The sequence below is a fragment of the Prionailurus bengalensis genome, chromosome A3, assembly GCF_016509475.1.
Source record: "Prionailurus bengalensis isolate Pbe53 chromosome A3, Fcat_Pben_1.1_paternal_pri, whole genome shotgun sequence".
Lineage (NCBI taxonomy): Eukaryota > Metazoa > Chordata > Mammalia > Carnivora > Felidae > Prionailurus > Prionailurus bengalensis.
This window is the reverse complement of record NC_057354.1, coordinates 58,514,891-58,537,451: the sequence shown is the minus strand read 5'-3', so window position 1 is coordinate 58,537,451 and position 22,561 is coordinate 58,514,891. Positions and strand designations below refer to the sequence as shown.

Sequence of the window (22,561 nt, the reverse complement as noted above, 5' to 3'; positions counted from 1 at the left end):
TTAAGGCCTTTATCATAGCTGCAAAATCCCCTTCATCACATCAGGTAACATATTCACAGGTACTGGCAACGAGGGTGTGGAATATCTTTGGGACCCACATTCTGCATACCACAAAGATCACATTTGCCTTAGGAAGAGGAAAAGAAAAACAAATGAGGAAGGAAATGTTTTCAAAGAGACTTTAAAGTCCACATTCTTTACCCTGTCATTTAAGACCCTTTAATCAATCCACCTGTCCAAAATTGTTGCCCCATTTTTCCACTTGAAATAGCCTCTACCTAAACTGAATAATGCATGGTCTGGGCTTTGCCTCTTCCCACACTGTTTCTATTCCTGAGAGTCTGTGCAATCCCACCCCTTCTCAGCATTACTGCTTTCCCTCAAAGTCCAGCTAATGCACATCTCTTAAAAGCCTTCCCCAATAGTCCAAGAGAGAAGAAAAACATCAGTATTTTGTCTGTTATCTTTTGTTAATAAGCCTTCTGCCTGGTCTTATGGCTCCTGTCCCACAAGACTGCATGTTCCCTGAGGCCCTGATGTGTGTGCTCCCATGCTTTGCATACAGCAGGAAATGCATCTATGTGTGTTGACTAAAGGCCTGAATGACCTTCAGTGGACTTGTAGTGGGAAGAAAGAGGCCACAGAGGGAATACCATAGATGGCATTCTGCACCATTATATCTTCGAACTGGGCATGAAGCACCTCATTGGTGTTTGCCCCTAAAGAAGGAAAAGCTACCTGTATACACAGAGGGCATGTGGGTCCTAACAAGAGGGAGTACCCATACCCCCTTTAGGAAAAATGGACACAGCCTGATTATGTGCAAGGCCTAGAAGTAGGAGGGAGAAGTCATCAAGGCTTCCCATTACCCCCTTCACTCCCCACTTGCCCCACTCCTCTCCATACACAGGTAGGAGTAAATTGTGTGTGGTATTGTTGCAACAGTAGAGAACTAGGTCACAAAACAGTTGAGACTCATCCTACTTAGTAACTCTCTTACAGGTTGAATTGTATCCCCCCATAAATTCATATGTTGAAGTACTCCCAGTAGCCTCAGAATGTGACCTATTCAGAAACAGGGTCTTTGCAGATGTAACTAGTTAAGATAAGGTCATAGTGGAATATGTTGGACCCAAATTCAATATGACTTGTGTCATTATAAAAAGGAGAAATTTTGACAGGGAGAAGGCCATATGAAGATTGGAGTTAGACTGCCACAAGTCAAGGAACTAGCAGAAGCTGGGAAAAAGGCCTGGAACAGATACTTCCCTAATTTCTTCAGAGGGAATATCACCCTGCCCACACCTTGACCTCAGACTTCTGGCCTCCAGAACTGTGAAACAATAAATTTGTTGTTCTAAGCCACCTGGTTTGCAGTGCTTTGTTACGGCAGCCCGAGGAAACTAATACAAACTCATACTCATTTTGGTTGACTTCCTGTGAAAGCAAATTTTCTTCTGTGGACAGAGTAACTTTGGGCTTGTTACTTCTCTAAACCTCAATTTCCTCATCTGTATGAGGTGCATGGGAGGATAAATGTGATCTTGAACATCAAGCAACTAGCTTAGTTCTCTGCACATTAAAAACTCTCAATAAATGTGGTGATTTTATGCTTAGTTCACATAGAGATGTGGACATGTTCAGTTGGTGGTCAGGGCTGGCTAGAGCATGAGACATCAGGGAGGTATCTGGCCATGGGGGCTGGAAACAGAGGTGGAGCCAGATTATAAAGCTGAGGGAGATATCGGGGAAACCTCATAATGGCACCCCTTCAGTTTTACCTGGCTCATCTATTTTTTTGCCTATCTCTACCCCATCTTCATCCCCTCCTTCCTGCTGGCTGCTGTGCTGAAGAGGAAAGGAAATGTATCTAAGTTTATAGTTCATGTTAATTCCCTCAATCAGCAAAGTGGGAAAATCACCCAATTGGTGGAACCTAGTTTATAATAATATATGTGGAATAAGGGAATAAATAAATGGATGAGTAAATGAATGAATGAACAAATGAATGGACGGATGTATCTCTTGGCCCCACAAACTCCACGTCTTTGTACTCCACATCCCCATTAAAAAGTAGGCTTTGCTTTGGCTCCCACTGTCATTCAAATGGTAGCAATTTGACCATCTGTCTCAGATCCAAGAGACTTTAGCAGTTACATGAGAAGAAATGATGTAAACATGGGAAGAACACCAATGAACTTAAATCCTTTGGTGGGTCTTACTTCAATAGTGAAGCCTGACATTTCAGCCTGACTTTGTGGGGCCTTCAACACTAGCCTTCCCTCTCCCATGCCATGGTTTCCCTCACACAGCCTTTTGCCCAAGCCCAGCTCACCTGGTGATTAACATCACTGTCTATCCACCCTCCCCTCAAACACACGCACATTTGCTCTAAGATGCTCCCAATCAGCATAAATCTTGGGTCTCTGCTCCCCTTGACATCACCTCAAGGCTACTACACCAGCCAGAGACATAAATGACAGAAGGGAATGCACCCCTTCTTAGATCAGATTTACTTCCATATTTTTTCCTTCTTGATCATGTCTTCAATAACAAACTTGTTAATTCCCTATCCTTGCACAGTTGGACTGCTAAGGCCTTTTTGCCCCATCCTCACTCAATATGTAGCTCATACCTATCCGTGAGACCTATACATCCCAGCCTATGCCCTGATCCCATAGTTCCAGAGCTCTGCTTTGTTCTCCTACAGCTGGGCTACCCCAAACTTGCTGATTCCATGGGGAACTCGTTCCCACCTGGCTACTCGGAGGCTCTATGTGGTATATTTCCTCCTCCCCCCTGGTCTTACTCATCACTTCTCTCAAACACCTGAAAAATTTACCAACAGCCCGTCAATGCCTCTCAAGGCACTTGGCTCTTAACCTCAAGTTCCCCCAGTGACTGAGAGTCTAGTTGTGGTTCAGCTCAGACCCTCTTCAGGCTGTGCATCTGCTGACCTTGTACTCTTGTCTCCTGCTGTCTACTGGGCCCTGGGCTATTCAGTCCTGTCTTCAAGCCCTCATTACCACCTTTGACACTTGCTTGTGTACAATCAGTGTTGTCCATAAGAAGTAAATCCCCTAGGTTTATTTCTACAAAATTTTGCTTCCTTCTAAAGTCCTCTGCTGGCTCCCGGCTGTGGCCATGGAGGACCGGAGTTCTCTCTTTTGAAGTGTTCCACATTTTTACTTGAAGTGCTATTCTGAGAGTGGGTGGCAGGGTGGGTCGTTTCCTCTTTGGAAGGGAAGGTGAAATGAATTCCTCCATTTGCATAACACCCTGGCACTTCCAATTCTGCTACTAACATCTCCTCACCCGAAACCACTCCTCTCTTGTTAGTCCTATGCAATCATGTTGTGCCTGATAGCAAGTACCTTACATGTGCATAACTCATTTCCATTTCCTCTCTTGCCACACAACTAGGAAATGGGACTGGGGCTGGCCTGTGTGAAGAGTTCTAGAAAGAAGGTGGATTAGTTAACAAGGGGATGCTAAAGAGAAGGAAAACATAAAAAGAAGAGCCCTCTTTACTAGCCTTTAAAACTCTTAAACAGCAGAGAGGAATAAAGACTTTTATTCTCATGGCATATTTCTCCTTAAAGATGAGCATTTCTTTCTTTCAGAGTTTTAATTAAACATTTAAAATAAAAGGATCTCTTATTATCTTTCTGGTTTGTAAAGAAATATCACCTCCACACTGATCTCACAAAGAGAACCTGGAACTCAAAATTGAACCTCTTTGCTTTCAATTGCAGGGCTAGGAAGCACTTGGAGCAGGTGGAGCCAGCTCCACTCACAAAGGGCTGTAATGTCTGCATCCTCTGTCACACTGCTTCCAGACATCTGCTGGCTAATTTTTTGGTATGATTATTAAAATAATGCAATGCAGGGGCACCTGGGTGGTTCAGTCGGTTGACAGTCCGACTTTGGCTCAGGTCATGATCTCACAGCTCTTGAGTTTGAGCCCCGTGTCGGGCTCTGTGCTGACAGCTTGGAGCCTGGAGTCTGCTTTGGATCCTATGTCTCCCTCTCTCTCTGCCCCTAACCCACTCGCATCCTGTCTCTGTCTCTCTCAAAAAATAAATAAATATTAAAACAATTTTTTAAATAATGCAATACAAAGCTAAATTGCCAAGCTTCCAAGCAATACCGCAATAGGCAAATTTCTGCTTTGAGAGCAGGTTAGGCCCCTCCTTTCAATGATTCTGGGCCTCAGGGACACACAATGGTCATGTCTGCCTTCATCTTTCCTTAGCAAAGCCTTGCAGTGGGAAGAGCTAACAGAGCCACCAGAGGAAGCTACTGAGCACATCTTTTTCCCACTGCAGAAGGTGCCCTCAAGGTTTAGAGTCCATTCTTCCTTCCACTTGAACCCCCTTTGTCATCTAGAGAAAAAGATGCTATCACTACACTCACGTTTTCCCCTAAACTGCCCACTTCATAGCAGAGGAGAAATGGGTGTATTTCCCATCGCACAGCAGTATGGAAAGAATCTCTGAGGGGCAAGCACAGTGCCCTTTGGAGTTGTGTCTTTCCATGATGTCAGCTTTATTCATCTGTAAAGCAAGGTTAACCCAATTGTTAAGCAGTTTCAGGATTCCAAACTCAATGACATTTCACTATGCATTGAACTTGACTTCATACACGTCACACAAAGTGAGGCACAATGCCAAGTCACACTACAAGCAAGATACAACAAGAAGTAAGAAGTTAACAAACCAAATGCAAAGTCAGTCTGTGAGCACACAGCTGAGTTGAAGACTCTGTCCGGTCTGGGTCAACTCTCAGCACTTACTGCTTCTTATGTTCAAGCAGTGGAGAATCTGTTATGTTCAGAGATCAGTCAGGCAGAGCCTTTGGCAGCAGTTGCCTTTTTGATGTGGTCAGATGTGAAAGGGTCAGCATCTGGAGAGTCTGACAGTTTGCTGCAAAAGTCTTTCCTTTTTAAAGGTACTTAATCAGTCTTGGGCCTTTGCAGGTCTCCTGTGGTTCTGCTGGTTATCAGTTCTGGGTGTTGTCAGCCTGTGATGGTTTTGGCAATATCTGGTCTTAGCTACAATGCCCTTGGCTGCTTAGGTCACTGTTTGACGTGAGTCACTGCTTGACATGAGTGACTCCAACTTGCTCTCTACGGCAAGTTTCTTAAATCTCCTGAGCCAGGGTTGTCTGTACATCGGCGACTGTAATGATCAATTGTACATGCCAACTTGACTGGGCCACATGGTGCCCAGATGTTTGGTCAAAGATTATTCTGGGTGTATTTGTGAGGATGTTTCTGGATGAGATTAGCATTTAAATCAATAGACTGAGTAAAACAGATTGCCTCCCAATACGGGTGAGCCTCATCCAATCAGGCAAAGACTTGAATAGAACAAAAGGCTGACCCTACCCCAAGTAAGATAGAATTCTTCTGCCTGAGTGCCTTTGAACTGAGACACTGGCTTTTTCTGGTCTTAGACTTGAACCGAAATATGAGCTCTTCCTGGGTCTTGAGCTTGCCAGCCTTTGGACTGGAACTGACCCCATTGGTTCTCCTAGTTCACAGGCTTTGGGTCTCAGACTAGACATAAACCATTAGTTTTCCTGGGTATCCAGCTTGCCAACTCACCCTGAAGATCTTGGACCTTGTCAGCCTCCATAATTGGGTAGGCTAATTCCTTATCTATCTATCTATCTATCTATCTATCTATCTATCTATCTATTCCTCCTATTGGTCCTGTCTCTCTGGAGAATCGTAATACAGCAATAAATGAGACTAACTGAGGAGAGCCAAGGACTTGATATACAGAAAGCAGAAGGCTCTCTACCTTCCTAAATGTTCAGAGTTCCAGAGACTGGAACCCCCAACCCAACCTTGGCTGACAGTCACTTACTTGGTGAGGTTCCCAGGGGCTCAATTCCATATTTCTGTTGAGCTCACATCTACCTCTATTCCTAGAGGAAGCCCTTGAGGGCCACAGAAGGTTTCACTGTTTGTGAAATGGGAATGAAATGATCTTATCAATAGGAATTGTTTTCCAAATGTCCTGAAGAGGGTCAGTATCCTCACTGTTTTGATAATGATGACCTTTGTGGGCTTCCCCTCACAGAGTGAGCTAGTGTAACACAAAGAACTGCATTCCTCAGTGGAAAAGAAAGGGCCTCAATGTGGAATGTGGGCTTACATTGCCTTTTAATGGTCACTGCAAAAGACAGCCCAAGTATTATAAAATGCCTTGATTTTTCTTTTTCTATTTTCACACTAAGATCTGTAAAATAATAATAAAACCAGAAAATTCTAAACTTGAAGCAGAGAATTACATCAACATATTTATCAGAGACTGAGTTTAATCAAATACAAATCAAGTCACATATTTGCAACATCTTAATTTGCACTAATTAAGAGAAGTTTTGAGTGATTTCCTTCCCCCACCCCACATAACACTTCTATTTTGGGATAGGTAGATATCTTCTCCACTTCAACTTTTCATTTATTTGGTTTTTCACTGATCATTAGCACTTAGCTTTCTTCCATGGATTGTATTAGTTTGCGATCAACTTTGAAATGCTCTGAAGGAACACTGAGTTCAGAAGCCATCTGATGCATCTTGCCTTACATAAATGGATTTGTTACCTCTTCGAACAACTCCTGAGCTAATAACATGGAGTAGGAAGCTTGTCATGGGAAAAGGAGATTGGTAGTCATTACCAGTGGTAACAGAGAAGCTATCTTTACCTTCACATCTACTCAAAAGGGTAATTACCTTAACATCCACTCAGAAAGAGACTCTTTCTAGCAATGCATGTGACTTTTCCATAGTTCTTGAGGCACTCCTCATTTGGGGGAGGCTGCCACTATTTAGTTTTATCCACTGACCACAAACAAGTGGTAACTCCATTTCCAGACACAGAAAACCAACTTCCTTTTCTGATTTCTCCAGTTCCTGTTATCCAGGATGGAGCCCAAGAGAAAAGGACTAGCATAGTCCAAGTTTGAGCTAAAAACTTGGGCTGCAGGTGTGAAGAACAAGGTATAAGTGTTAATGGGATAATGGTTGGATTTTGGCTTAGAGGAGTTATAGGGTATATATATATTCTTACTTCTGAGTCCAGGCAAGGAGTATTGAATTGGATGAATGGGAAGACATTACAAAATTCTGAGGATTAGAACTCCTAGGTGCTGAGAATTTGTGTAAGACTCCTCTTCACTAGTGAGAAAGAAAGCTCTCAAACTTGGAACATGGCATCAGTAGGTGCCTAGAAAGAGCTCTGATAAAACCCAAAGGGCAGAAATTAACTCTGCTTACAGATAGCACTGAAAGCACTAATCTAGCACTAAGTAAGCACTAAAATCTTTCTGTTTCAACTTCAAAGAGACTCAAGGACGGAATGACTGTGCCCTGGCAGCTTCCCCTTTGATGACTGGACCCCTCACCTCAGTGCTCCGAGGGCAAGCCAACAATCTGTGTGGAGAGGGAAGGGCAAACAACACTGATAAAATGCTTCCAAGGGACAGACAGAATGAATGCAAATATGACCAATCAATACCTAGATTCTATCTGATATGGCATCAAAGCCGACAGTTTACACATAAGCAAATACAATGAATCAACACATAGAAGCAATTTGAGAAATGTAAATGTAAAATTTTCTCATAAAATTTTATGAGAGATGAGGTACCTATAAAGCTCACAAGTAAATAAGAATGTAAATATTCAGCTTGGTCAGACTCAATTAAATTGGTTGGATCTTTAGGGACAACAATAAGGCAATATGTATAATAAAAGTTACAAATTTGTTTTATGACTTCTTATAACCCAATGCTCTACTTTGGGAATTATGCCACATATAAATTATATACCTACAATTGTAAAAAAATAGGAATCATTTCAGATGCTTGAGAGTAGGGAATTGGTTAAATAAATTATGGCACCTTAACCTAAAAGTATATGGACATATCCCATTATTTTATAGATGAATGACACTCAGGAGTTTAAATTCAGGATGGTGAATAATTTTCTTTTTTTTTAATGTTTATTTATTTTTGAGAGAGAGAGAGAGAGGGAGAGCACATGCACAAGAGTGGGAGAGGGGCAGAGAGATGGAAACAGAGGATCCAAAGTGGGTTCCACGCTGACAGCAGAGAGCCCGATGTGCGGCTAGAACTCAGGAACTGGGAGATCATGACCTAAGCTGAAGGCAGATGCTTAACCAACAGCCTCTGAATAGTTTTTCATCTTATGCTCCAATTCTCTTAGTAGAATGTCTTAGAGTTCTAAACTGAAAAGGCCTGAGGCAGTATTTGGCCTCCTTGGAAGGAAAACCTGATCAATTAGCAATATTTGCCAAGGGGATGAGATGGAAGATGAGGTGTGGGAGGAGGCTCTATGCACCTAACCATGAGCCCTGGGTTATGGGGCTGACCAAGAGCACATATGAGCAGTGGAACCAGTCTCCTTCACTGTGTTCTATAACACAAGCCTTCAACTGGGGTTTGAGGATTCCCATGGGTGGGCAAAGATATCCCAAGGCTACTCTGGAAGTTTCACAGGAATGTATTACATGACCCTCAATATGTGTATATATCCTTTCCTATAATGGATATATACAAGGCTGAGATCTGGCCTGAGTTCTCAAAAGTGTATTACCACTTGAGAAAGGTGGGCATGCTACTTCATCACCTGAAATCTTTATTTATTTATTTAATTTTATTTTAATTGCAGTAATAAATTACATGGATCTTCAACTTTATTTTATAAAATTATAACCTTTTTAACCTAATAGCAAAAAAGAAACAATATGCCAGCTCTTGGCATTGTTTATCTTTCATTAAATGCATAAGAAACACTTGATCATGATGTATTTAACTTAGAGATTTACTTCCAAATAATTCTGCCTTTTACGTTTAATTTTGTATTGGAGTTGATAATATATTTATGTTGTTTTGATCAATCATGTTCTAAAAGAATAATTATAATGAAAAGTTAAACTGTAAGAAAAATTAATGCATAAAGTATTATGATTATACTGAAATGTAAAATTTCAGTTTCTGTACATTTGTTTTGTACGGTGGGATAACCCAAAAGGCACTTTCAAGCATAACAATATAGTCTGCAGACAAAAAGCTGTGGAGAAAGAGAATTGGAAATACAGATTCAAGAAGAAAAAACTACCTCAATTAATTTTTTTAATGGATGTTGGTGAGTATCAAATTATTATAGCTTTGCAATTCCATTATAAACTATTCAAGATTGATATGTTTTATTTTTGATATTCAAATATTTGCATCAATGCAACTATTTAAATTTATGTGAAAATTTTAAATGTCACCTAAAAATATGTAATGGAGCAAACATTTTTGAAATTCTTTTAGGGAGTATGTGACAAAAATCTTTGTAAACTACTATTCTTCAAAGGTAGTCTTGTTACCAATGCCTCACAAAGAAAGGTATCTTGATTAAATAAACTTGGGGAATAGTTCAAATCCCCACTTTTAAAACTTATACCACACATTGAATATTCTAGGAAATCTTATGGTTTAAAAAGCATGTTAAACTTGGTTTAATCCAGTGTGTCAGAAACTAAGCTGATCCCAGATTTCTATTTTCTTAGATATCCCTTTTAATGTCCATGGGATAACCTTGGGGAAAAGCTGCCTTGTCATACCCCTCTATCTACTTAGATTAAATAAATGTTCTGATAAAAAATTTGTGAGTCAAATAGTGAGAAAAGTAGAACAAAATAATATTGACACATATGATAACCATGCAAAACTGTTTCTGGCTGAAATAATTTTGGGACCAATGTAAACAGCTTAGCATTTCCTGTTTTTTCCTTTTGTAAAGTTGCTTAGGACAAAGACAAGAAGAAAAGGGAGAGAATGAGGAAGGGTGTGTCTAGGCATAAAGGAATTAATTACAGCTGGAGACTGATTGATTCAGGAGAAGGTCCTCAGTACAAAATAAGGCTCAGAGTCCCACGGGCCATCCAGATCCTGGAAGATGTACTGGGTCCACACCAAACATCAGTATCTGGGGAACTGTCTCAAATAAAGAAGTTATTTTACCTGTAGAGCTCAGCTCTTGAGGATAATTATTCATTGCAATCTGGTAGACACAGCAAACTTTATGTTTCATGGGCAAAAGGGCCAATCTCAAATTTGTAAATGAACGGTTTATGACATTTGGATAAGCCATCTCCAGCTCATGCCATTTCTCTAATAAAACATCTTGGGAAGAACTGGAGCAGCTGGCTGAGGTTTATGATCTCCAGGGGAAGCTAAGTTCTTCTTCCCAAAGAATTCATCTCTTTCAGGTGCTTGCATTTCTGTGTCAGACTCAGTTTGTCACATCTTAGTGACAATTTCCTATAAAATAAAGTCTCCTAACTTTAAAAGGAAGAAGAGATCTTAGGGGAGCAATGCCATATAAAATCCAACATGAGACTGTTGCCACCCACAGTGAACACATCTACTAGAGAGCCACCAGTCTCAGTCCTCTAAATAGACTTGCCTCCTGGATGAGGATCTGTACTACTGGAATTCAGCTAGGCCTACATCATGACAGGAGGGAAGAGAACAAGCTCAGAATACCATCTTTAGTCTCAGGAAAATATTTGGGCAGCTGAGCTCCCTAAATAAAGCTGTCAGTCCTTAAAAGTAATCTACCCATGATTATCTGAGAGTTTACCTAATCGCAGATTATCTATATTAATCGTGTGTGTGTGTGTGTGTGTGTGTGTGTGTGTGTGTGTGTTCTGAAAATAGCCACGACAATTACCTACTATCCTACATGTTCTTATATTTTTACTAAGGTGAAATTCAATAACATATAATTAACTATTTTTAAGTATACAATTCAGGGGCGCCTGAGTGGCTCAGTCAGTTAAGCGACCAACTCTTGATTCCGGCTCAAGTCATGATCTCACAGTTTGTGAGTTTAAGCCATGTGTCAGCCTCTGCGTGGACAGCAAGGAGACTGCTAGGCATTCTTTCTCTCCCTCTCTCTCTGTCCCTACCTCCCCCTCTCAAAATAAATAAACTTTTTAAAAAAAGTATACAATTCAGTGGTATGTATGATATTCACAACATTGTAAAAACTAGTTCCAGCTAGCTTCAAAAATTTTTCATTATCCCATAAAAATATGCCATACTCATTAAGTAATTACTCCTTACCACCACCATCCCCAAACACATGCCTGGTAATTTCTAATTTTCCAATCTCTATTGATTTGCTTATTCTGAATTTCTTATTTGCTTATTCTGAATTCTTAAGGAATGTTGGTCTATAGGTTTTCTTACAGTATCTTTGTCTGGCTTTGGCATCAGAATAATTCTGGCTTCAGAATGTATTTTTTTTTAAATTTTTTTTTCAATGTTTATTTATTTTTGGGACAGAGAGAGACAGAGCATGAACGGGGGAGGGGCAGAGAGAGAGGGAGACACAGAATCGGAAACAGGCTCCAGGCTCTGAGCCATCAGCCCAGAGCCCGATGCGGGGCTCGAACTCACGGACCGCGAGATCGTGACCTGGCTGAAGTCGGACGCTTAACCGACTGCGCCACCCAGGCGCCCCTGGCTTCAGAATATATTAAAATGTGTTTCCTTTTCTTCGAAAATTTTGGAAGAGTTTGAGTAGAATTGGTGTTCAATTCCCTTTAAAATGGTGAAATTTAGAGAACTTTCAGGGAAGATGGCAAAATAGGAAGACCCTAAGTTCACCTCACCCATAGATACAACTAAATAGTACCCACATCACTGTAAATAACTCAGAAAATGACCTGAAGCCTGGCAGAACAGACTCTTCACAGCTAAATGTAGAGAAAAGGCCACATCAAAGAGGGTAGGAAGGGCAAATGTGGTTGAGAGCTAAACAGACCCATGGGACTGTCCACAGGAGGGAAGGACGCCTCAGGCATGCAGAGGAAAGAAAGCCAGATCCTCACACTAAGTACCCCAGGCAAAAGGAACCTGCATGAAAACCAGAGGGCCTGAATTTCCCAAATTATTACAATCAACACCTGGAACTTTAAAACTCAGCAAGCTCAGCCCTGGGAGAACCAGGAAGGTGATAGGAAACTCAGTGCCCACCCTTAAAGAGACTGTACAACAAACAGCTCTGCTGAAATATAGCATAGAAGTAGCATTTAAAAAATGCCTGGCATATGCAGGAGGTAGATTTGTTTATTAATCTCAGAGCACGGAGGGGCAGGAATCCTTGGGAGCCTTCTTCAGGAACAAAGGAGCAGACAGGTGCCATTTCCTTTCCCTGTCCCCCAGCGTAGACACAAGGACACCTGCGGGGACCAGTGCAGTGCCAATGCTCTCTAAATAACTTGCTAACACTGTGCAACTGGCCCCCACATTTTCCTGAGGACATGGCCCCTCCAGCCAGGCCTTGGCTCCAGATCCTTTCTCATAGCAGACCTGTGCAATCCTTGCTAACACTGCATGTCCCACCCCTATATCCTCCTGCCATATGCCCTTGGCTGGAATCATATAGCCTCCCAAAACTGACAGGAAGAAATAGAAAATTTGAACAGACTGATTACCAGCAATGAAATTGAATCAGTAATCAAAAAACTCCCAACAAACAAAAGTCCAGGACCAGAAGGCTTCAAAGGGGAATTCTACCAAACATTTAAAGAAGAGTTAATACGTATTCTTCTCAAACTATTCCAATTAATAGAAGAGGAAGGAAAACTTCCAAATTCATTCTATGAAGCCAACATTACCTTGACACCAGATAAGAACAGCACACAAGAAAGAGAACTACAGGCCAATATCACTAATTAACATAGATGCAAAAATCCTCAACAAAATGCTAGCAAACTGAATCCAACAATGCATTAAAAAAATCATTCACCATGATCAAGTGGGATTTATTCCCAGGATGAAGGGTAGTTCAACATTTGCAAATTAATCAACATGATACATCACATCAGTAAGAGAAAGGATAAGAACCATATGATCATTTCAATTGATGCAGAAAAGGCAGTTGACAAAGTACAAGATCCATTCATGATAAAAACCCTCAACAAAGTAGGTCTAGAGGGAGCACACCTGAACATAATAAAGGCCATATATGAAAAATCCTCAGTGAACATCATACTCAATGAGGAAAAACAGAGCTTTTCCCCTAAGGCCAGGAACAAGACAAGGATATCCAGTCTTCCCTCTTTTATTCAACATAGTACTGGAAGGCCTACCCACAGCAATCACACAACAAAAGGAATAAAAGGCATCCAGATTGGCAAGGAAGAAGGAACACTTTCCCTATTTGCAGATGACATGATACTATATGGAGAAAATTCTAAAAAGCCCACCAAAAAACTACTAGAACTGATAAATGAATTCAATAAAGTCATAGGACACAAAAGCAATGTACAGAAGAAGTCTGTTGCATTTGTATACACTAACAACGAAGCAGCAGAAAGAGAAATTAAGAAAACAATACCATTTACAACTGCACCAAAAATAATAAAGTATCTAGGAATAAACTTAACCAAGGAGGTTAAGACCTCTGAAATCTACAAAACATCTATGAAAGAAATTGGATATGACACAAAGAAGTGGAAAGATATTCCATGCTCATGGATTGGAAGAACCAATATTGTTAACATGTTTATACTACCCAAAACAATCTACAGATTTAATGCTATCCCTACCAAAATACCACCAGCTTTTTTCACATAAGTGGACCAAATCATCCTAAAATTTGGATGGAACCACAAAAGACCCCAAGTAGCCAAAGCAATCTTGAAAAAGGAAAACAAAACTGGAACTAGCACAGTTCCTGATATCAAGATATATTACAAAGCTATGGTAATCAAAACAGTATGGTACTGGCACAAAAATAGACACATGGATCAACACAGCAGAATAAAGAGAGTTCAGAAATAAGCCTGCAATTATGTAGTCAATTAATCTTTGACAAAAGAGGCAAGAATGTGCAATGGGAAAAAGACTCTTCAACAAATGGTGCTGGGAAAATGGGACAGCTACATGCAAAAGTATAAAACTGGACCATTTTCTTACACCATACACAAAAATAAACTCAAAATTGAATAAGGACCTAAATGTGAGGCCTGAAACCATAAAAATCCTAGAAGAGAGCACAGGCAGTAATTTCTCTGAAATCAGCCATAGCAACATCTTTAAAATAAAAGCAAAAATAAATTATTGGGATGACATAAAAATAAAAACTTCTGCACAGCATAGAAACAATCGACAAAACTAAAGGGCAGCTTATCAAATGGAAGAAGATATTTGCAAATGACATATCTGATAAAGGGTTAGTATCCAAAATATATGAAGTACTTATACAACTCAACACCAAAAAAGAAATAATCCAATTTAAAAATGGGCAGAAGACATGAACAGACATTTCTCTGAAGAAGACATCCAGATGGCCAACATAAGCATGAAAAGGACTCATCACACATTATCAGGTTAAGGCAAGTCAAAACCACAATGACATATCACCTCACACCTGTCAGAATGGCTAAAATCAAAAACACAAGAAACAAGAGGTATTAGTGAGGATGTGGAGAAAAAGGAACCCTCATGCACTGTTGGGAGGAATGCAAAGTGGTGCAGCCGCTGTGGAAAACAGTCTGGAGGTTCTTCAAAAAGTTGAAAATAGAACTACCCGATGATCCAATAATCACACTACTGAGTATCCCCCAAATACAAAAACACTAATTCAAAGGGTATTTGCACCAATTAGCAGCATTATTTACAACACCCAAATCATGGAAGTAGCCGAAGTGTCCACCGATAGAGAAGAATGGATAAAGAAGATGTTGTCTATACATACAATGGAAATTTACTCAGCCATAAAAAGGAATGAAATCTTGCCATTTGCAACAACATGGTTAGATCTAAAGAGTATAATGCTAGGCAAAATAAGTCAAAGTAAGATAAATCCTGTATGATTTCACTCATATGTGGAATTTAAGAAAGAAGACAAAACAAATGAACAAAGAAAAAAGAGACAAATGAAAAACAGACTCTTAAGTAGAAAGTACAAACTGATAGTTATCAGAGGGGTGGCAGATGTGGGGATGGGTAAAACAGGTGAAGGAAGTTAAGAATACACTCACTTTTTTATTAAAATTTTTATGTTTATTTTTGAGAGAGAGAGAGAGAGAGACAGAGCATGAGCATGAGCATGAATAGGGGAGGGGCAGACAGACTGGGAGATACAGCATCCAAAGCAGGCTCCAGGCTCCGAGCTGTCAGTACAGAGCCTGATGCGAGTCTCAAACTCACAAACCATGAGATCGTGACCGAAGTCAAACCGAAGTTGAATGCTTAACTGACTGAGCCACCTAGAAGCCCCCCAAATACACTTATCTTGATGAGCATTGAGTAATACAGAATTTTTGAATCACTATATTGTACACTTGAAACTAACATAACACTCTATGTTAACTATAGTGGAATTAAAAATTTTTTTAATCGTTTTAAAAATGGTAGAATGCATCAGTAAAGGGATCTGGTTCCATGCTTTTCTTTGCTGGGAGGTTTTTGATTATTGATTCAGTTTCTCTACTTGTTATAAGTCTGTTGAAATTTTCTATTCCTTCCTGAGTCAGCTTTGGCAATTTGTGGGTTTCTAGGTAACTTTTTAATTTGTTGGCATACAATTATATATAGTATTCTCTTTTAATCTTTTTAAATTCTATAAGGTCAGTCATAATATCCTCACTTTTACTTCTGATTTTAGTTGTGTCTTCTCTATTTTTTTCTTAGTTTAGCTAAGGTTTGCCTTTTTTTTTTTTTTTGATCTTTTGAAAGAACTTAATTTTGGTTTTACTGATTATCTCAACTGTGTTTTTCATCTCTGTTTCATTTATGCTCACACTAATCTTTATTATGTTGTTCCTTCTGTTGGCATAGGTTTTTGTTTGTTCTTCTTTTCTGGTTGTTTAAGACCTACGTGTTCTTTTGCAATGAGACTTCACTGTACCTTCATCAAGAGTTAGGGTCCATATCCTCTTATCCTGAATGTGTGGCCCTGTGACCCAATATGGCCAAGTGAATGTGGTGAAAGTTATGTTGGGTGCCTTTCAAGGCAAGGCCTTTAGCCATTGCAGTCTGCATTTCCTTCTTCAAATCTAGCTTCCGTACTGTGAGCAAGTCCAGGCAGCCATATGGAGAACCCACGTGGAGAACTGAGGACTCCACCAAGCTTCCAGCAGCCAGCAGCCACCCACACGGCAGTGAGGCCATCTTGGACCTTCTAGCCATTCCAGAGCCCCAGCAGATGCCATGTGAAGCAGTACTGCTTGATCAAGACACAGAATTGTGAGAAATGATAAATAATTCTTTTCTTTTAAGGTTATTTATTTATTTTGAGAGAGACAGAGAGAGCACAAGCAGGGGAGGAGCAGAGAGAAAGTGGGAGAATACAAAGCAGGTTGTGCATGGTCAGCACGGAGCCTGAAATAGGGCTCCAACCCATGAAACTATGAGATCATGACATGAGCCAAAATCAAGTCTCAGACACTTATCAGACTGAGCCATCCAGGTGCCCCTAAATAGTTACTTTCAGCCATGAGGCTTAGGGATGACTTATTACACAGTTGTAGAGGACTGAAACAGTAACCCCCGAGCTTCTCCTCCTACCGGGACCCCCTGAGCCAGAAGGTTCAGGGAGGATTGTGGGAGGAGATGGCTTCAAGTACTCTACGTGAGTTCTTCACACGTGCTCAAGCTGAAAGAGCATTTCTGAATATGAGAAACGCTTTTGGGTTGCTGGTAGAATTTGTCGTGTCTGACAACTGCAAAGGGAGCAGAGCTAGGCAGTCTGGAGTTCAAAAGCCACGTCTGCTGTTTGGTGGTTGGTTGTACAACCTTCAGCGAAACACTTCCACTCTCTGAATCCCAGTGTGTTCAATAGGAAATGTGGGTATTTAGCAGGGCCTTTTAAAGGATTTAGTGGAAAAACAGATTCAATGGGTCAAGCACGTTCAATGCTGCTATTGCTGATACTTCTCCATTTCCTTTTTTACCCCGCCTACAACATAACAGAAGTCCCACAGGACAGGTGAAAGTGGGTATGTTAAACCTTCGAATGATTTCAGCATATTTACCAGTCTTAAACCCGGAAACTGAAGGAGGGACAAAGTGCCTCAATAACCTAGGGAAAAATTTTTTGAGACTTTTGGAAATATAGCAGACTTGTTGAAACATCATAGAATCAGCTACGTGCATCATGAAATATAAATTTATGATTCTAGTTTTTATCTTGAAAGGGATAAAATTGCAAATTATTTTTCAAGATTAAAAAAAATCAAAGATTAACTGTATTAGAATTAAAATAAAATATTTAAAAAATCAAAGAAAAAACAGCCTGTAAACCATGACATGGAGAATTACATTATATGACCTCCTGCCCTCACCACCACCTGACAAACACCCCATATGCATGTATACATGTACGCATGTACGCATGTATATATGCACACATGCCTGTGCACACATGCGCATATGCACAATGTAATTGTGTGTGCATCTTTACGTGTGTCTTCATGCACATGTGCAGTATAGGTGTGTATTTTACACTGCCCTAGGCCCAAGGGGCTGATGAATCATCGAAGTTAGGGAGTGAGAACACTTAGCCTGCCCTACCTCTGCCATGCACTTGGCATACAACCTTTACAGCAGATGTCTTTGGGGTATCAGCAGAGCTCACACAGTATACAATTTGCTCCCATCTCCCATCCTTACATGCAGCCAAGTTTCTATTATGTGAGGCCCCTGCCGACACAACAGCTAATTCTGCTAAATTGGACAACTGACCCACAGTGGACCAATCAGATTCTTTCCTCCAGAAACCTGGATTAGGGATTGAAGAGAGCCAGCCAATTTATATGTCTGGAACTGCAGTGTGAATGTGAGCGCTCTCTGAGAGCCAGGGCCAAGAACACCAAGCAGACCTAAGAAGTGTGGCAAAAAGAGAATTCCTGAGTTCTCCAGGGCTTTCTACAGCCTTGTTTCTAGCCCAGCTTTATCTGTCCCTTTGGATTCCATGGAATACCCCTGAATCCTTATAATAAATTCTATTCATGTGTCTGTTTGTTTGAAGTAACTGAGATTGGTTGCTGCTTCTAACCAAAACTTCCTTATAAGCCACTTATCTTCATTATGTTTCTATTTCTTCACTTAAAAAACAAGGAAGTTTGATCAGACACCTTCCTAGTTTTAATTTACATTAATGGTACCTTCCTGGAGCCTGCCTCCAACATGATGCTAGGGTTTTGCTTACGTTTCAGAGAGAGGTGGGAAAAGACATTGCAATATTTTACTGTGTAAGTTGTTTCTCCAGAAGTTATACAAAGGTAAAAGCTCACTTCCTCCAGAGCATGCCAGCTAGACAGAGTTCATCTTTATATATATCAGATAAAGTCTATACTCACTAATGGAAATAAAAATGTCTGAGTGGAAATGAATCTTTGCAAACAGAATCTGGATAGAATATGTTTTTTCAGATGAGAATTTGGGGTATGACCCCATAAACATAAAAACTTTCCTGTCTCTATATCCTTTATTTTTTTAGTTTATTTATTTATTTTGAGAGAGACAGAGAGAGAGAAAGAGAGCATGTAAGAGAGAGCATGAGTGGGGGAGAGGCAGAGAGAGAGGGAGAGAATCCCAAACAGGCTCCATGCTCTCATGGAGCTCGAACATGCTGTCACGTTTGACGCTCGAACCCACAAACTGTAAGATCGTGACCTGAGCCAAAATCAGTCAGACACTCAACTGACTGGTACCCCTCTATATCCTTTATATACTTTAAATTATAAAGTCCTATAAATTATATATTATATAATGAATTACATACTTATATTGTTAAGTATGATTTTGTTACTATAAACCTTGTCTTCCTAATTCAATTAAATATTCTTCCAGAGTAGAGGTCAAAATGTGTACTTCATGCTGTGAATCCCTATTGTGCCCAGCCCCATTTTTGTTATGTGGTAATTACTCTTGAAAAACATGCAGTTAAGTTGCATTCACCACCCAAATAAACCAAGGTTTAAAGATGCTCTTACCTCACTGAAATTCTTAGGATAATTGTATGCCTAAGTGTATATATTTCCTGGCTAAAGGGACAATTGATTAAATAAATGAATGATGCCAACAAATATTCATTGAGCTCATGCTAAGTATCAGAAAAAGTATACTCACTCACCCCACCCCCAGGTGCCCACAGCTCTTTTCTGCAAGAGCAATGAACAAGGAAATGGAGGTGAGCTATTTCTGACAGAGGTTTATCTATGCATCCCAGAAGAATACTTTATACCCAGTAAATGCCGTGTTAATCCAGATCACTGAAGAAACAGATGGGATTATATGTACAAGGATACATAAGGGGAAACACCTTGTGAGGGAAAATAGGAAAGAAGCTGAAAAGGGCTAGGAAAGCCACTAGACCATGATGCCAGTCTGACTCTGAGTGATGGAGAGCAGGGAGAAAGGTTGGATGAAAGTCTCCTGGACTGCTATGCAGTCTGAGGAAGGTTGAAAAAAGCCATAGGAGTCCCATGGCTCCCAGGAACAGACCTGCCTTGATATTGTGCCCAGCTCAGTCACTGACTGAGAGCAGTCCATGGGAGGCATGATCTTGGTGCAAAATGACGATGAATTTCAGAGTGGAGCAGCTGGGGTCCCTGATCAATTACACCCCCCGTCGTTGGCAATCTGCAATGCATGACCACCACAGATACTCATATTTTTGCTTCATTGAATTGATGATTTTACCTGAAAGAGCCACATCCCTCTTCTTTTCTTACAATGTCCATTCTCACCATGACAGAAGAGGTTATAGATCTCAAGAGGTCAGCAACCCTAGCCATTCAATTTTACAGTCTGAAAATCCCCATTAAGAAGTCCATTAGGAAGCTTCCAGGAGCCACGCTTTTTATAACCTCAGAAAGTTCAGATCATCTGACGAATGAGCATTTCCATGGTATCACCAAGATTTGTTCTCTGAGAAATATAAGGGCGCAACAGAAGTAGATATATGTGTGACAGAGAAAGACAGACAGACAATGGCCTATTAAGAATTTGCTCTAGCTAAGCTTTCAATGTGAGTATTTCAGTACTTACCCTGTTTTGATTAAAGTGAAAAAAACAGAGATAATGCAGCCAAATTCACTTAATATCAAGTCACTAATATAAAATCTATTTCATGGATTTTTTTCATCCAGACTCTAAGCAATTTGGCAAAATTGCAATACAACTAGCCAAATACTCACTGACATCAAAACACCATCAAGATTAGCACTAAGTAAAAAACAAAACAAAACAAAACATTGCTTTCTGAGACTAAAAATTACTTGCTATCAACTAAAGCAAACAAAACTTATTAAAACTCGACATTTTGTTCTTCTCTCAGTGTGTTGGGTAAACACAACAGAACCATTTGAGCAGACCAGAATAACAGTATAATTTCTGTAGAATTAAAGGGCTAAGAACTTACCCTTGCTTTCATGATGTCATTTTCTTCTACTCTTATTTTTAGAAAACTCTATATACGTTAATCTGGAAGAAGGAATCTATATTTAAATGATGTTTTCTAGTAGTTTCTAGTAGGTTAAGCCAGACTTGCAAATGGCTTAGAAATAACAGGTTTAATAATATTTGCAAAAGGCCTATCTTTGACTGGAAAACTAGACCCATTTTATGTTCATATCTTATCTTCCTACATAGCTATGGCAAGAAAAATAAATTTTGTTCAAGAAAAAGCCATTTGGCTATTTTCCTTAGATCTGCATGCTCAAGTCTAATTTGGTCCAACTCCAATGACTACAAGAAGCCAAAGGTAAATTTATACATATAGCTTATATCAGCTCTACAAATTACCTTTTGTTCAGAATTCTCAATGAGAACAGGGAAAAACCTCCTCCCAATTGTATAATTCCTCTTCTTTAGCATTTTCTTCTTGAATATTCTTTCATTCAGCTATTCCTTCCACATTTGCTGATTATAATATGTCTATCATTCTGATAGGGTCTGTGGAGGAAATAAAATATGGGAAACACATCTTTACTCTCACAAGATGTTCAGTTTAGTAGGAGAAATAAGACATATACATACATCCCTACAACACATAATGATATACAATCAGTGAAATGGAGGTTTAAGGCTAAGACAGAAATTTTGGCGCCAATTCTTGGGTGGCATTTAAGGTAGAGCTTGTGAAAGATGTGTCTGAGATGAAAGCAGACAAAGAATGTGCCAGAAAATGAGAAAACAATGAGACAGAGAGGGAAAAAAAAGGGACAGCATGACCAGTTTTGTTGAAAGCAAGGCCCATTTAGGGGAGTAGAGAGATATAAAACTGGAAAGGTAGAAGGGGCCAGACTGGAGAATTTTTAATACCAGCCAGAGAAGTCACTAAATACCAGCTGGGAAGGCAAAAAGGAATCACTAAAAGTTTTAACAGAGAAGTGATGTAAAAAAAATTTTAGGAAGCTGTTAATCTGGTAGGGATGTGCAGATTCCTAGAAGAGGCAAAAACAGAAACTAGAAGCCAGGAGGGTATCACGAGAATCAGAGCATGAAGCAAGGGGGCCAAGTTAGGATCATAGCAGTAAGAATGGAAAAGTGGGGTCTAAAGGAATAGCTACTAAAGAAGAATTGACAGGATGTGCTCAAGCAAATGGATGACAATGGCAAGAGAGATGAACTTGAAGATGACCCCTGTGTAAGCCTGGGCAATGGAACTTGACTATGCAACCAACAAAAATAAAAATAGTGAAGACAGAAATGCTAATGTGGATAGAAGGAATGTAGATGGAAAGTAAAAACACTAAGCTTAACCTTAATCATATGGAGTTTGTGGTGTGAATAGTATGCCTGTAGTCACTTGGTAGGGAATACGGCACTAGAGTTCAGGACACAGGTTATGGGCTTGTGATTGTAACTTAGGAGTGAGGGGGAAGATGATTCCACAGGCTCACAGAAGGCCATGGAAATAGACAATACGTCAAGAGAGGGGAGCAAGACAAGAACAGAAAAGAGAGTTCAAGATAGAACTTTGGGAAGTGTCTCCCCTGGCAGATATATTTTCCTTTAATATGTTTGGGGAAGGCAGCCCCTGAAGTGTGATTGGCTCTCCATTATCATATTCTCCCCTCAGCTGCTCTCAGAACTACCTTGGGTTGCTTACACTGTTCTTCATCACTTGGACCTCTGTGTCTCCTGTTCTTCTTCAATAATTACACCTGGATATGGCGGTGATGATGCAGAGATGTCAGCATGTCTCTTTTCTGGGGTATCCTTTATTTATCCATAAAACCACTCAAACAAGGCTCTGGGGCATACTGAAAACTTTATTAGAGTTTTGGGAATAACTACAGGAAATGATATGAGGGAGAGAAGAAAACTTAAGTCTCCATGCTAAATAGATTGTCATATCCCAGAATCCTAGAGAAAAGAAAAAGCATTACTCCTTTCACAGTGTACATTTGACTTCTTAGTCTTGTTTTCATGACTTGAAACCTATCCTTCTATTTCTCTCATTAAACAAAAGCACATTTACCTTTTTCTTTTTCTGTGCAAATTTCACAC

The 22,561-nt window shown here is 40.0% G+C and overlaps 1 protein-coding gene across 3 annotated transcripts in view; it reads right to left on the bottom strand.

Moving 5' to 3' along the window:
- RFX8 (regulatory factor X8) overlaps window positions 1-22,561 on the bottom strand; it is a 257,473-nt gene that overhangs the window by 139,821 nt on the left and 95,091 nt on the right. For all 3 annotated transcript variants that reach the window (XM_043603128.1, XM_043603129.1, XM_043603130.1), the window contains exon 4: window positions 20,852-21,001. The gene's annotated coding sequence lies outside the window, so the exon portion shown is untranslated. The remainder of the gene's footprint in view (window positions 1-20,851; window positions 21,002-22,561) is intronic.